General features: G+C 45.8%; 6 non-coding genes across 6 annotated transcripts; all 6 read right to left on the bottom strand.

The window, feature by feature from the left end:
• Nucleotides 1–615: 615 nt before the first annotated feature.
• Nucleotides 616–688, bottom strand: trnaf-gaa (transfer RNA phenylalanine (anticodon GAA)). Its single transcript has one exon. It is a non-coding gene; the product is annotated as a tRNA-Phe (tRNA).
• A 618-nt stretch (nt 689–1,306) lies between these two features.
• trnaf-gaa (transfer RNA phenylalanine (anticodon GAA)) lies at nt 1,307–1,379 on the bottom strand. Its single transcript has one exon. It is a non-coding gene; the product is annotated as a tRNA-Phe (tRNA).
• A 2,557-nt stretch (nt 1,380–3,936) lies between these two features.
• Nucleotides 3,937–4,009, bottom strand: trnaf-gaa (transfer RNA phenylalanine (anticodon GAA)). Its single transcript has one exon. It is a non-coding gene; the product is annotated as a tRNA-Phe (tRNA).
• A 2,557-nt stretch (nt 4,010–6,566) lies between these two features.
• On the bottom strand, nt 6,567–6,639 carry trnaf-gaa (transfer RNA phenylalanine (anticodon GAA)). The gene has a single exon. It is a non-coding gene; the product is annotated as a tRNA-Phe (tRNA).
• Nucleotides 6,640–8,624: 1,985 nt separating this feature from the next.
• trnaf-gaa (transfer RNA phenylalanine (anticodon GAA)) lies at nt 8,625–8,697 on the bottom strand. Its single transcript has one exon. It is a non-coding gene; the product is annotated as a tRNA-Phe (tRNA).
• Nucleotides 8,698–11,270: 2,573 nt separating this feature from the next.
• On the bottom strand, nt 11,271–11,343 carry trnaf-gaa (transfer RNA phenylalanine (anticodon GAA)). The gene has a single exon. It is a non-coding gene; the product is annotated as a tRNA-Phe (tRNA).
• Nucleotides 11,344–12,278: the final 935 nt, after the last annotated feature.

The following is a 12,278-nucleotide window of genomic DNA, read 5'->3' as shown; positions in this document are numbered from 1 at the left end:
GACAAAGCCACCACATACTATTAATCGAAATAGAGACTTTCTCCAATGAAAAATAGCTGCACTTGCAGCAGCAGCCCTAGGATGTCAATTACAACAGGCGGAGATCCTGTCCACTATACTAACGAGGACTGGAACAGCACTGGCCCCGGCCATGCCCCTGGTGTAGTTACGCCGTTCTGATGCCATTAGTTTTACACGCACAAGGTTGGATAAAAATGCATCACTTGTCAAATTACGCCCCTACGTTCTCCGGCAATCTGCAATTGAAAAGGAACGTTACCTACGGGCCTGAATGTGAAAGCCTGCTTTTGCCTACGCTCTGAAGTAGCCCAACAAAGTCGCCGGTATCTGTGGTGTAGCGGTTATCAAGTTCGCCTCACACGTGAAAGGTCCCTAGCCTGAAATCAGGCAGAAACACAATTGTTGTTATTTTAAGATGACATTCACACTCAAGCTGTGTCAGTGGGTTGACTAAGTTCTTACACATGCTTGCTCCGTAAAACAACCTGAAATCACAGAATGGCACACATAGAGACTACCTTCCGAACCGTCTTAAGTACAAAAACAAAAGATTAGGGGCCTCTTGGCATCGTAAGCCGGACAGAGGTGGTGTAATGCCGAAACCCGGGATCGAACCAGGGACCTTCAGATCTTCAGTCTAACGCTCTCCCAACTGAGCTATTTCGGCACAACAACCGATGACTTCTTCTGGCCATCATTTGCAAATGCAAGCCTCCTCAACCAAGCCAAAGACGTATTGCGGGAAATTTCAACTGTCCGGGACAAAGGCGGAGATCCTGTCCACTATACTAACGAGGACTGGAACAGCACTGGCCCCGGCCATGCCCCTGGTGTAGTTACGCCGTTCTGATGCCATTAGTTTTACTCGCACAAGGTTGGATAAAAATGCATCACTTGTCAAATTACGCCCCTACGTTCTCCGGCAATCTGCAATTGAAAAGGAACGTTACCTACGGGCCTGAATGTGAAAGCCTGCTTTTGCCTACGCTCTGAAGTAGCCCGTCAAAGTCGCCGGTATCTGTGGTGTAGCGGTTATCAAGTTCGCCTCACACGTGAAAGGTCCCTAGCCTGAAATCAGGCAGAAACACAATTGTTGTTATTTTAAGATGACATTCACACTCAAGCTGTGTCAGTGGGTTGACTAAGTTCTTACACATGCTTGCTCCGTAAAACAACCTGAAATCACAGAATGGCACACATAGAGACTACCTTCCGAACCGTCTTAAGTACAAAAACAAAAGATTAGGGGCCTCTTGGCATCGTAAGCCGGACAGAGGTGGTGTAATGCCGAAACCCGGGATCGAACCAGGGACCTTCAGATCTTCAGTCTAACGCTCTCCCAACTGAGCTATTTCGGCACAACAACCGATGACTTCTTCTGGCCATCATTTGCAAATGCAAGCCTCCTCAACCAAGCCAAAGACGTATTGCGGGAAATTTCAACTGTCCGGGACAAAGGCAAAAAGACTCTCCCCGTCGGGGAATCGAACCCCGGTCTTCCACGTGACAGGCGGAGATACTGTCCACTATACTAACGAGGACTGGAAAAGCACTGCTCGTTTGCAGTCTCGCCAGAGTAGTCGCTGGACAAAGGCTGTGTGCCTTTGACTGAGCGGACCATTACTGGCTAAAGTTGCAATTGTCGTCGTTCAATTTCAGTTTTGAGTACCTGTTGAGGAGTTCCTTTCCTGCAATTGCATGCCCTCTTCTTGATGCACGCGATATGGCAAACAGCATGTGCAAATTGGTCAAAGAAATCGAAAATAGCAAGCAGCAAGTGCAAATTGGTCAAAGAAATCGAAAAGGGTTATGCGAGACTACAGAAGAAAGTTAAGAACCAATTTCTAAACAGCCTCACTTTGGACAAAGCCACCACATACTATTAATCGAAATAGAGGCTTTCTCCCATGAAAAATAGCTGCACTTGCAGCAGCAGCCCTAGGATGTCAATTACAACAGGCGGAGATACTGTCCACTATACTAACGAGGACTGGAACAGCACTGCCCCCGGCCATGCCCCTGGTGTAGTTACGCCGTTCTGATGCCATTACTTTTACTCGCTCAAGGTTGGACAAAAATGAATCAATTGTCAAATTACTTTCCTACGTTCTCCGTCAATCTGCATTTGAAAAGGAACGTTACCTACGGGCCTGAATGTGAAAGCCTACTTTTGCCTGTTAGATCTTTTGCAGTCACTCCAGAGTAGTCGCCGAAAAAAGGCTGTGTCTTTGACAGAGCGGACGATTACTGGCTAAAGTTGCAATGGTCGTTATTCAATTTCAGTTTTGAGTATCTGTTGACTACAATTGCGCGCCCTCTTCTTGTTGGACGCGATATGGCAAACAGCATGTGCAAATTGGTCAAAGAAATCAAAAAGGGTTTTGCGAGACTACAGAAGATTGTTAAGAACCAATTTCTAAACAGCCTTTGTTTCTCCCATGAAAAACAGCTGCACTGAAGCAGCACCCCTAGGATGTCAATTACCACAGCTTCAATCCCCTCTCCACGCTACACTGGCTTAGCATTGGACCGATCAGCCTCCACATATGAGCATGGTCCCCATTAAGCTGAGAAAGTACCTATTGTGCACTAGGATTTTGGAAAGCCCCTTAGAGTCGACCTTGCACGATAATGTGTCGCTTTGTGGTTAGATGCTACCCTCTGAAAGTAATGCCCTACGTGGCTAAATTCTGTAGTGTAGTGGATATCACCTTGGCCTAACATGCATAAAGGTCCCTCGTTCGAAATCAGGCAGAAACCCTTTTGCTATCCATTATCATGTGCACAGTCAGTCTGGGTGGATTGCCTTGTAAAAGGGGTTGTCTCAGCTCTAACAATTAGAAAGGCAACACTTTTGGTTTTAGTACTACAAAGTTCGATAAAGATCCTTTCATCCCAAAACCCCTGAGGAGTAAACTTCCACGACCGTGGTATTCTTCTTGCTGGGAAGCTACGCTCTGAAGTAGCTCGTCAAAGTCGCCGATTTCTGTGGTGTAGCGGTTATCAAGTTCGCCTCACACGTGAAAGGTCCCTGGCCTGAAACTAGGCAGAAACACAATTGTTGTTATTTAAAGATGACATTAACACTCAAGCTGTGTCAGTGGGTTGACTAATGGTCGTCGTCGTTCAATTTCAGTTTTGAGTTACCTGTTGAGGAGTTCCTTTCCTGCAATTGCATGCCCTCTTCTTGGTGCACGCGATATGGCAAACAGCATGTGCAAATTGGTCAAAGAAATCGATAAGGGTTATGCGAGACTACAGAAGAAAGTTAAGAACCAATTTCTAAACAGCCTCAGTTTGGACAAAGCCACCACATACTATTAATCGAAATAGAGACTTTCTCCAATGAAAAATAGCTGCACTTGCAGCAGCAGCCCTAGGATGTCAATTACAACAGGCGGAGATCCTGTACACTATACTAACGAGGACTGGAACAGCACTGGCCCCGGCCATGCCCCTGGTGTAGTTACGCTGTTCTGATGCCATTACTTTTAATCGCTCAAGGTTGGACAAAAATGCATCACTTGTCAAATTACGCCCCTACGTTCTCCGGCAATCTGCATTTGAAAAGGAACGTTACCTACGGGCCTGAATGTGAAAGCCTGCTTTTGCCTACGCTCTGAAGTAGCTCGTCAAAGTCGCCGGTATCTGTGGTGTAGCGGTTACCAAGTTCGCCTCACACGTGAAAGGTCCCTGGCCTGAAATCAGGCAGAAACACAATTGTTGTTATTTTAAAATGACATTTACACTCAAGCTGTGTCAGTGGGTTGACTAAGTTCTTACACATGCTTGCTCCGTAAAACAACCTGAAATCACAGAATGGCACACATAGAGACTACCTTCCGAACTGTCTTAAGTACAAAAACAAAAGTTTAGGGGCCTCTTGGCATCGTAAGCTGGACAGAGGTAGTGTAATGCCGAAACCCGGGATCGAACCAGGGACCTTCAGATCTTCAGTCTAACGCTCTCCCAACTGAGCTATTTCGGCACAACAACCGATGACTTCTTCTGGCCATCATTTGCAAATGCAAGCCTCCTCAACCAAGCCAAAGACGTATTGCGGGAAATTTCAACTGTCCGGGACAAAGGCAAAAAGACTCTCCCCGTCGGGGAATCGAACCCCGGTCTTCCACGTGACAGGCGGAGATAATGTCCACTATACTAACGAGGACTGGAAAAGCACTGCTCGTTTCCAGTCTCGGGAGAGTAGTCGCTGGACAAAGGCTGTGTGCCTTTGACTGAGCGGACCATTACTGGCTAAAGTTGCAATTGTCGTCGTTCAATTTCAGTTTTGAGTACCTGTTGAGGAGTTCCTTTCCTGCAATTGCATGCCCTCTTCTTGATGCACGCGATATGGCAAACAGCATGTGCAAATTGGTCAAAGAAATCGAAAATAGCAAGCAGCAAGTGCAAATTGGTCAAAGAAATCGAAAAGGGTTATGCGAGACTACAGAAGAAAGTTAAGAACCAATTTCTAAACAGCCTCACTTTGGACAAAGCCACCACATACTATTAATCGAAATAGAGGCTTTCTCCCATGAAAAATAGCTGCACTTGCAGCAGCAGCCCTAGGATGTCAATTACAACAGGCGGAGATACTGTCCACTATACTAACGAGGACTGGAACAGCACTGCCCCCGGCCATGCCCCTGGTGTAGTTACGCCGTTCTGATGCCATTACTTTTACTCGCTCAAGGTTGGACAAAAATGAATCAATTGTCAAATTACTTTCCTACGTTCTCCGTCAATCTGCATTTGAAAAGGAACGTTACCTACGGGCCTGAATGTGAAAGCCTACTTTTGCCTGTTAGATCTTTTGCAGTCACTCCAGAGTAGTCGCCGAAAAAAGGCTGTGTCTTTGACAGAGCGGACGATTACTGGCTAAAGTTGCAATGGTCGTTATTCAATTTCAGTTTTGAGTATCTGTTGACTACAATTGCGCGCCCTCTTCTTGTTGGACGCGATATGGCAAACAGCATGTGCAAATTGGTCAAAGAAATCAAAAAGGGTTTTGCGAGACTACAGAAGATTGTTAAGAACCAGTTTCTAAACAGCCTTTGTTTCTCCCATGAAAAACAGCTGCACTGAAGAAGCAGCCCTAGGATGTCAATTACCACAGCTTCAATCCCCTCTCCACGCTACACTGGCTTAGCATTGGACCGATCAGCCTCCACATATGAGCATGGTCCCCATTAAGCTGAGAAAGTACCTATTGTGCACTAGGATTTTGGAAAGCCCCTTAGAGTCGACCTTGCACGATAATGTGTCGCTTTGTGGTTAGATGCTACCCTCTGAAAGTAATACCCTACGTGGCTAAATTCTGTAGTGTAGTGGATATCACCTTGGCCTAACATGCATAAAGGTCCCTCGTTCGAAATCAGGCAGAAACCCTTTTGCTATCCATTATCCTGTGCACAGTCAGTCTGGGTGCATTGCCTTGTAAAAGGGGTTGTCTCAGCTCTAACAATTAGAAAGGCAACACTTTTGGTTTTAGTACTACAAAGTTCGATAAAGATCCTTTCATCCCAAAACCCCTGAGGAGTAAACTTCCACGACCGTGGTATTCTTCTTGCTGGGAAGCTACGCTCTGAAGTAGCTCGTCAAAGTCGCCGATTTCTGTGGTGTAGCGGTTATCAAGTTCGCCTCACACGTGAAAGGTCCCTGGCCTGAAACTAGGCAGAAACACAATTGTTGTTATTTAAAGATGACATTAACACTCAAGCTGTGTCAGTGGGTTGACTAATGGTCGTCGTCGTTCAATTTCAGTTTTGAGTTACCTGTTGAGGAGTTCCTTTCCTGCAATTGCATGCCCTCTTCTTGGTGCACGCGATATGGCAAACAGCATGTGCAAATTGGTCAAAGAAATCGATAAGGGTTATGCGAGACTACAGAAGAAAGTTAAGAACCAATTTCTAAACAGCCTCAGTTTGGACAAAGCCACCACATACTATTAATCGAAATAGAGACTTTCTCCAATGAAAAATAGCTGCACTTGCAGCAGCAGCCCTAGGATGTCAATTACAACAGGCGGAGATCCTGTACACTATACTAACGAGGACTGGAACAGCACTGGCCCCGGCCATGCCCCTGGTGTAGTTACGCTGTTCTGATGCCATTACTTTTAATCGCTCAAGGTTGGACAAAAATGCATCACTTGTCAAATTACGCCCCTACGTTCTCCGGCAATCTGCATTTGAAAAGGAACGTTACCTACGGGCCTGAATGTGAAAGCCTGCTTTTGCCTACGCTCTGAAGTAGCTCGTCAAAGTCGCCGGTATCTGTGGTGTAGCGGTTACCAAGTTCGCCTCACACGTGAAAGGTCCCTGGCCTGAAATCAGGCAGAAACACAATTGTTGTTATTTTAAAATGACATTTACACTCAAGCTGTGTCAGTGGGTTGACTAAGTTCTTACACATGCTTGCTCCGTAAAACAACCTGAAATCACAGAATGGCACACATAGAGACTACCTTCCGAACCGTCTTAAGTACAAAAACAAAAGTTTAGGGGCCTCTTGGCATCGTAAGCTGGACAGAGGTAGTGTAATGCCGAAACCCGGGATCGAACCAGGGACCTTCAGATCTTCAGTCTAACGCTCTCCCAACTGAGCTATTTCGGCACAACAACCGATGACTTCTTCTGGCCATCATTTGCAAATGCAAGCCTCCTCAACCAAGCCAAAGACGTATTGTGGGAAATTTCAACTGTCCGGGACAAAGGCAAAAAGACTCTCCCCGTCGGGGAATCGAACCCCGGTCTTCCACGTGACAGGCGGAGATAATGTCCACTATACTAACGAGGACTGGAAAAGCACTGCTCGTTTCCAGTCTCGGGAGAGTAGTCGCTGGACAAAGGCTGTGTGCCTTTGACTGAGCGGACCATTACTGGCTAAAGTTGCAATTGTCGTCGTTCAATTTCAGTTTTGAGTACCTGTTGAGGAGTTCCTTTCCTGCAATTGCATGCCCTCTTCTTGGTGCACGCGATATGGCAAACAGCATGTGCAAATTGGTCAAAGAAATCGAAAAGGGCAAGCAGTAGGTGCAAATTGGTCAAAGAAATCGAAAAGGGTTATGCGAGACTACAGAAGAAAGTTAAGAACCAATTTCTAAACAGCCTTTGTTTCTCCCATGAAAAACAGCTGCACTGAAGAAGCAGCCCTAGGATGTCAATTACCACAGCTTCAATCCCCTCTCAACGCTACACTGGCTTAGCATTGGACCGATCAGCCTCCACATATGAGCATGGTCCCCATTAAGCTGAGAAAGTACCTATTGTGCACTAGGATTTTGGAAAGCCCCTTAGAGTCGACCTTGCACGATAATGTGTCGCTTTGTGGTTAGATGCTACCCTCTGAAAGTAATACCCTACGTGGCTAAATTCTGTAGTGTAGTGGATATCACCTTGGCCTAACATGCATAAAGGTCCCTCGTTCGAAATCAGGCAGAAACCCTTTTGCTATCCATTATCCTGTGCACAGTCAGTCTGGGTGGATTGCCTTGTAAAAGGGGTTGTCTCAGCTCTAACAATTAGAAAGGCAACACTTTTGGTTTTAGTACTACAAAGTTCGATAAAGATCCTTTCATCCCAAAACCCCTGAGGAGTAAACTTCCACGACCGTGGTATTCTTCTTGCTGGGAAGCTACGCTCTGAAGTAGCTCGTCAAAGTCGCCGATTTCTGTGGTGTAGCGGTTATCAAGTTCGCCTCACACGTGAAAGGTCCCTGGCCTGAAACTAGGCAGAAACACAATTGTTGTTATTTAAAGATGACATTAACACTCAAGCTGTGTCAGTGGGTTGACTAATGGTCGTCGTCGTTCAATTTCAGTTTTGAGTTACCTGTTGAGGAGTTCCTTTCCTGCAATTGCATGCCCTCTTCTTGGTGCACGCGATATGGCAAACAGCATGTGCAAATTGGTCAAAGAAATCGATAAGGGTTATGCGAGACTACAGAAGAAAGTTAAGAACCAATTTCTAAACAGCCTCAGTTTGGACAAAGCCACCACATACTATTAATCGAAATAGAGACTTTCTCCAATGAAAAATAGCTGCACTTGCAGCAGCAGCCCTAGGATGTCAATTACAACAGGCGGAGATCCTGTACACTATACTAACGAGGACTGGAACAGCACTGGCCCCGGCCATGCCCCTGGTGTAGTTACGCTGTTCTGATGCCATTACTTTTAATCGCTCAAGGTTGGACAAAAATGCATCACTTGTCAAATTACGCCCCTACGTTCTCCGGCAATCTGCATTTGAAAAGGAACGTTACCTACGGGCCTGAATGTGAAAGCCTGCTTTTGCCTACGCTCTGAAGTAGCTCGTCAAAGTCGCCGGTATCTGTGGTGTAGCGGTTATCAAGTTCGCCTCACACGTGAAAGGTCCCTAGCCTGAAATCAGGCAGAAACACAATTGTTGTTATTTTAAAATGACATTTACACTCAAGCTGTGTCAGTGGGTTGACTAAGTTCTTACACATGCTTGCTCCGTAAAACAACCTGAAATCACAGAATGGCACACATAGAGACTACCTTCCAAACCGTGTTAAGTAAAAAAACAAAAGGTTAGGGGACTCTTGGCATCGTACGCAAGACAGAGGTGGTGTAATGCCAAAACCCGGGATCGAACCAGGGACCTTTAAATCTTCAGTCTAACGCTCTCCCAACTGAGCTATTTCGGCACAACAACTGATGACTTCTTCTGGCCATCATTTGCAAATGCAAGCCTCCTCAACCAAGCCAAAGACGTATTGCGGGAAATTTCAACTGTCCGGGACAAAGGCAAAAAGACTCTCCCCGTCGGGGAATCGAACCCCGGTCTTCCACGTGACAGGCGGAGATACTGTCCACTATACTAACGAGGACTGGAAAAGCACTGCTCGTTTGCAGTCTCGCCAGAGTAGTCGCTGGACAAAGGCTGTGTGCCTTTGACTGAGCGGACCATTACTGGCTAAAGTTGCAATTGTCGTCGTTCAATTTCAGTTTTGAGTACCTGTTGAGGAGTTCCTTTCCTGCAATTGCATGCCCTCTTCTTGGTGCACGCGATATGGCAAACAGCATGTGCAAATTGGTCAAAGAAATCGAAAAGGGCAAGCAGCAAGTGCAAATTGGTCAAAGAAATCGAAAAGGGTTATGCGAGACTACAGAAGAAAGTTAAGAACCAATTTCTAAACAGACTCAGTTTGGACAAAGCCACCACATACTATTAATCGAAATAGAGACTTTCTCCCATGAAAAATAGCTGCACTTGCAGCAGCAGCCCTAGGATGTCAATTACAACAGGCGGAGATACTGTCCACTATACTAACGAGGACTGGAACAGCACTGCCCCCGACCATGCCCCTGGTGTAGTTACGCCGTTCTGATGCCATTACTTTTACTCGCTCAAGGTTGGACAAAAAAGCATCACTTGTCAAATTACGCCCCTACGTTCTCCGGCAATCTGCATTTGAAAAGGAACGTTACCTACGGGCCTGAATATGAAAGCCTGCTTTTGCCTGTTAAATCTTTTGCAGTCACTCCAGAGTAGTCGCCGAAAAAAGGCTGTGTCTTTGACAGAGTGGACGATTACTGGCTAAAGTTGCAATGGTCGTTATTCAATTTCAGTTTTGAGTATCTGTTGACTACAATTTCACGCCCTCTTCTTGTTGGACGCGATATGGCAAACAGCATGTGCAAATTGGTCAAAGAAATCAAAAAGGGTTTTGCGAGACTACAGAAGATTGTTATGAACCAATTTCTAAACAGCCTTTGTTTCTCCCATGAAAAACAGCTGCACTGAAGCAGCAGCCCTAGGATGTCAATTACCACAGCTTCAATCGCCTCTCCAAGCTACACTGGCTTAGCATTGGACCGATCAGCCTCCACATATGAGCATGGTCCCCATTAAGCTGAGAAAGTACCTATTGTGCACTAGGATTTTGGAAAGCCCCTTAGAGTCGACCTTGCACGATAATGTGTCGCTTTGTGGTTAGATGCTACCCTCTGAAAGTAATGCCCTACGTGGCTAAATTCTGTAGTGTAGTGGATATCACCTTGGCCTAACATGCATAAAGGTCCCTCGTTCGAAATCAGGCAGAAACCCTTTTGCTATCCATTATCATGTGCACAGTCAGTCTGGGTGGATTGCCTTGTAAAAGGGGTTGTCTCAGCTCTAACAATTAGAAAGGCAACACTTTTGGTTTTAGTACTACAAAGTTCGATAAAGATCCTTTCATCCCAAAACCCCTGAGGAGTAAACTTCCACGACCGTGTTATTCTTCTTGCTGGGAAGCTACGCTCTGAAGTAGCTCGTCAAAGTCGCCGATTTCTGTGGTGTAGCGGTTATCAAGTTCGCCTCACAGGTGAAAGGTCCCTGGCCTGAAACCAGGCAGAAACACAATTGTTGTTATTTTAAGATGACATTCACACTCAAGCTGTGTCAGTGGGTTGACTAAGTTCTTACACATGCTTGCAATGGTCGTCGTTCAATTTCAGTTTTGAGTTACCTGTTGAGGAGTTCCTTTCCTGCAATTGCATGCCCTCTTCTTGGTGCACGCGATATGGCAAACAGCATGTGCAAATTGGTCAAAGAAATTGAAAAGGGTTATGCGAGACTACAGAAGAAAGTTAAGAACCAATTTCTAAACAGCCTCAGTTTGGACAAAGCCACCACATACTATTAATCGAAATAGAGACTTTCTCCAATGAAAAATAGCTGCACTTGCAGCAGCAGCCCTAGGATGTCAATTACAACAGGCGGAGATCCTGTCCACTATACTAACGAGGACTGGAACAGCACTGGCCCCGGCCATGCCCCTGGTGTAGTTACGCCGTTCTGATGCCATTAGTTTTACTCGCACAAGGTTGGATAAAATGCATCACTTGTCAAATTACGCCCCTACGTTCTCCGGCAATCTGCAATTGAAAAGGAACGTTACCTACGGGCCTGAATGTGAAAGCCTGCTTTTGCCTACGCTCTGAAGTAGCCCGTCAAAGTCGCCGGTATCTGTGGTGTAGCGGTTATCAAGTTCGCCTCACACGTGAAAGGTCCCTAGCCTGAAATCAGGCAGAAACACAATTGTTGTTATTTTAAGATGACATTCACACTCAAGCTGTGTCAGTGGGTTGACTAAGTTCTTACACATGCTTGCTCCGTAAAACAACCTGAAATCACAGAATGGCACACATAGAGACTACCTTCCGAACCGTCTTAAGTACAAAAACAAAAGTTTAGGGGCCTCTTGGCATCGTAAGCCGGACAGAGGTGGTGTAATGCCGAAACCCGGGATCGAACCAGGGACCTTCAGATCTTCAGTCTAACGCTCTCCCAACTGAGCTATTTCGGCACAACAACCGATGACTTCTTCTGGCCATCATTTGCAAATGCAAGCCTCCTCAACCAAGCAAAAGACGTATTGCGGGAAATTTCAACTGTCCGGGACAAAGGCAAAAAGACTCTCCCCGTCGGGGAATCGAACCCCCGTCTTCCACGTGACAGGCGGAGATACTGTCCACTATACTAACGAGGACTGGAAAAGCACTGCTCGTTTGCAGTCTCGCCAGAGTAGTCGCTGGACAAAGGCTGTGTGCCTTTGACTGAGCGGACCATTACTGGCTAAAGTTGCAATTGTCGTCGTTCAATTTCAGTTTTGAGTACCTGTTGAAAAGTTCCTTTCCTGCAATTGCATGCCCTCTTCTTGGTGCACGCGATATGGCAAACAGCATGTGCAAATTGGTCAAACAAATCGAAAAGGGCAAGCAGCAAGTGCAAATTGGTCAAAGAAATTGAAAAGGGTTATGCGAGACTACAGAAGAAAGTTAAGAACCAATTTCTAAACAGCCTCACTTTGGACAAAGCCACAACATACTACTAATCGAAATAGAGACTTTCTCCCATGAAAAATAGCTGCACTTGCAGCAGCAACCCTAGGATGTCTAGGATGTAGCATCTAAATGCTACCCTCTGAAAGTAATACCCTACGTGGCTAAATTCTGTAGTGTAGTGGATATCACCTTGGCCTAACATGCATAAAGGTCCCTCGTTCGAAATCAGGCAGAAACCCTTTTGCTATCCATTATCCTGTGCACAGTCAGTCTGGGTGGATTGCCTTGTAAAAGGGGTTGTCTCAGCTCTAACAATTAGAAAGGCAACACTTTTGGTTTTAGTACTACAAAGTTCGATAAAGATCCTTTCATCCCAAAACCCCTGAGGAGTAAACTTCCACGACCGTGGTATTCTTCTTGCTGGGAAGCTACGCTCTGAAGTAGCTCGTCAAAGTCG

The sequence above is a fragment of the Channa argus genome, unplaced genomic scaffold, assembly GCF_033026475.1.
Source record: "Channa argus isolate prfri unplaced genomic scaffold, Channa argus male v1.0 Contig082, whole genome shotgun sequence".
NCBI lineage: Eukaryota > Metazoa > Chordata > Actinopteri > Anabantiformes > Channidae > Channa > Channa argus.
The sequence above is the reverse complement of the archived record's forward strand: the minus strand, read 5'-3'. Positions and strand labels throughout refer to the sequence as shown.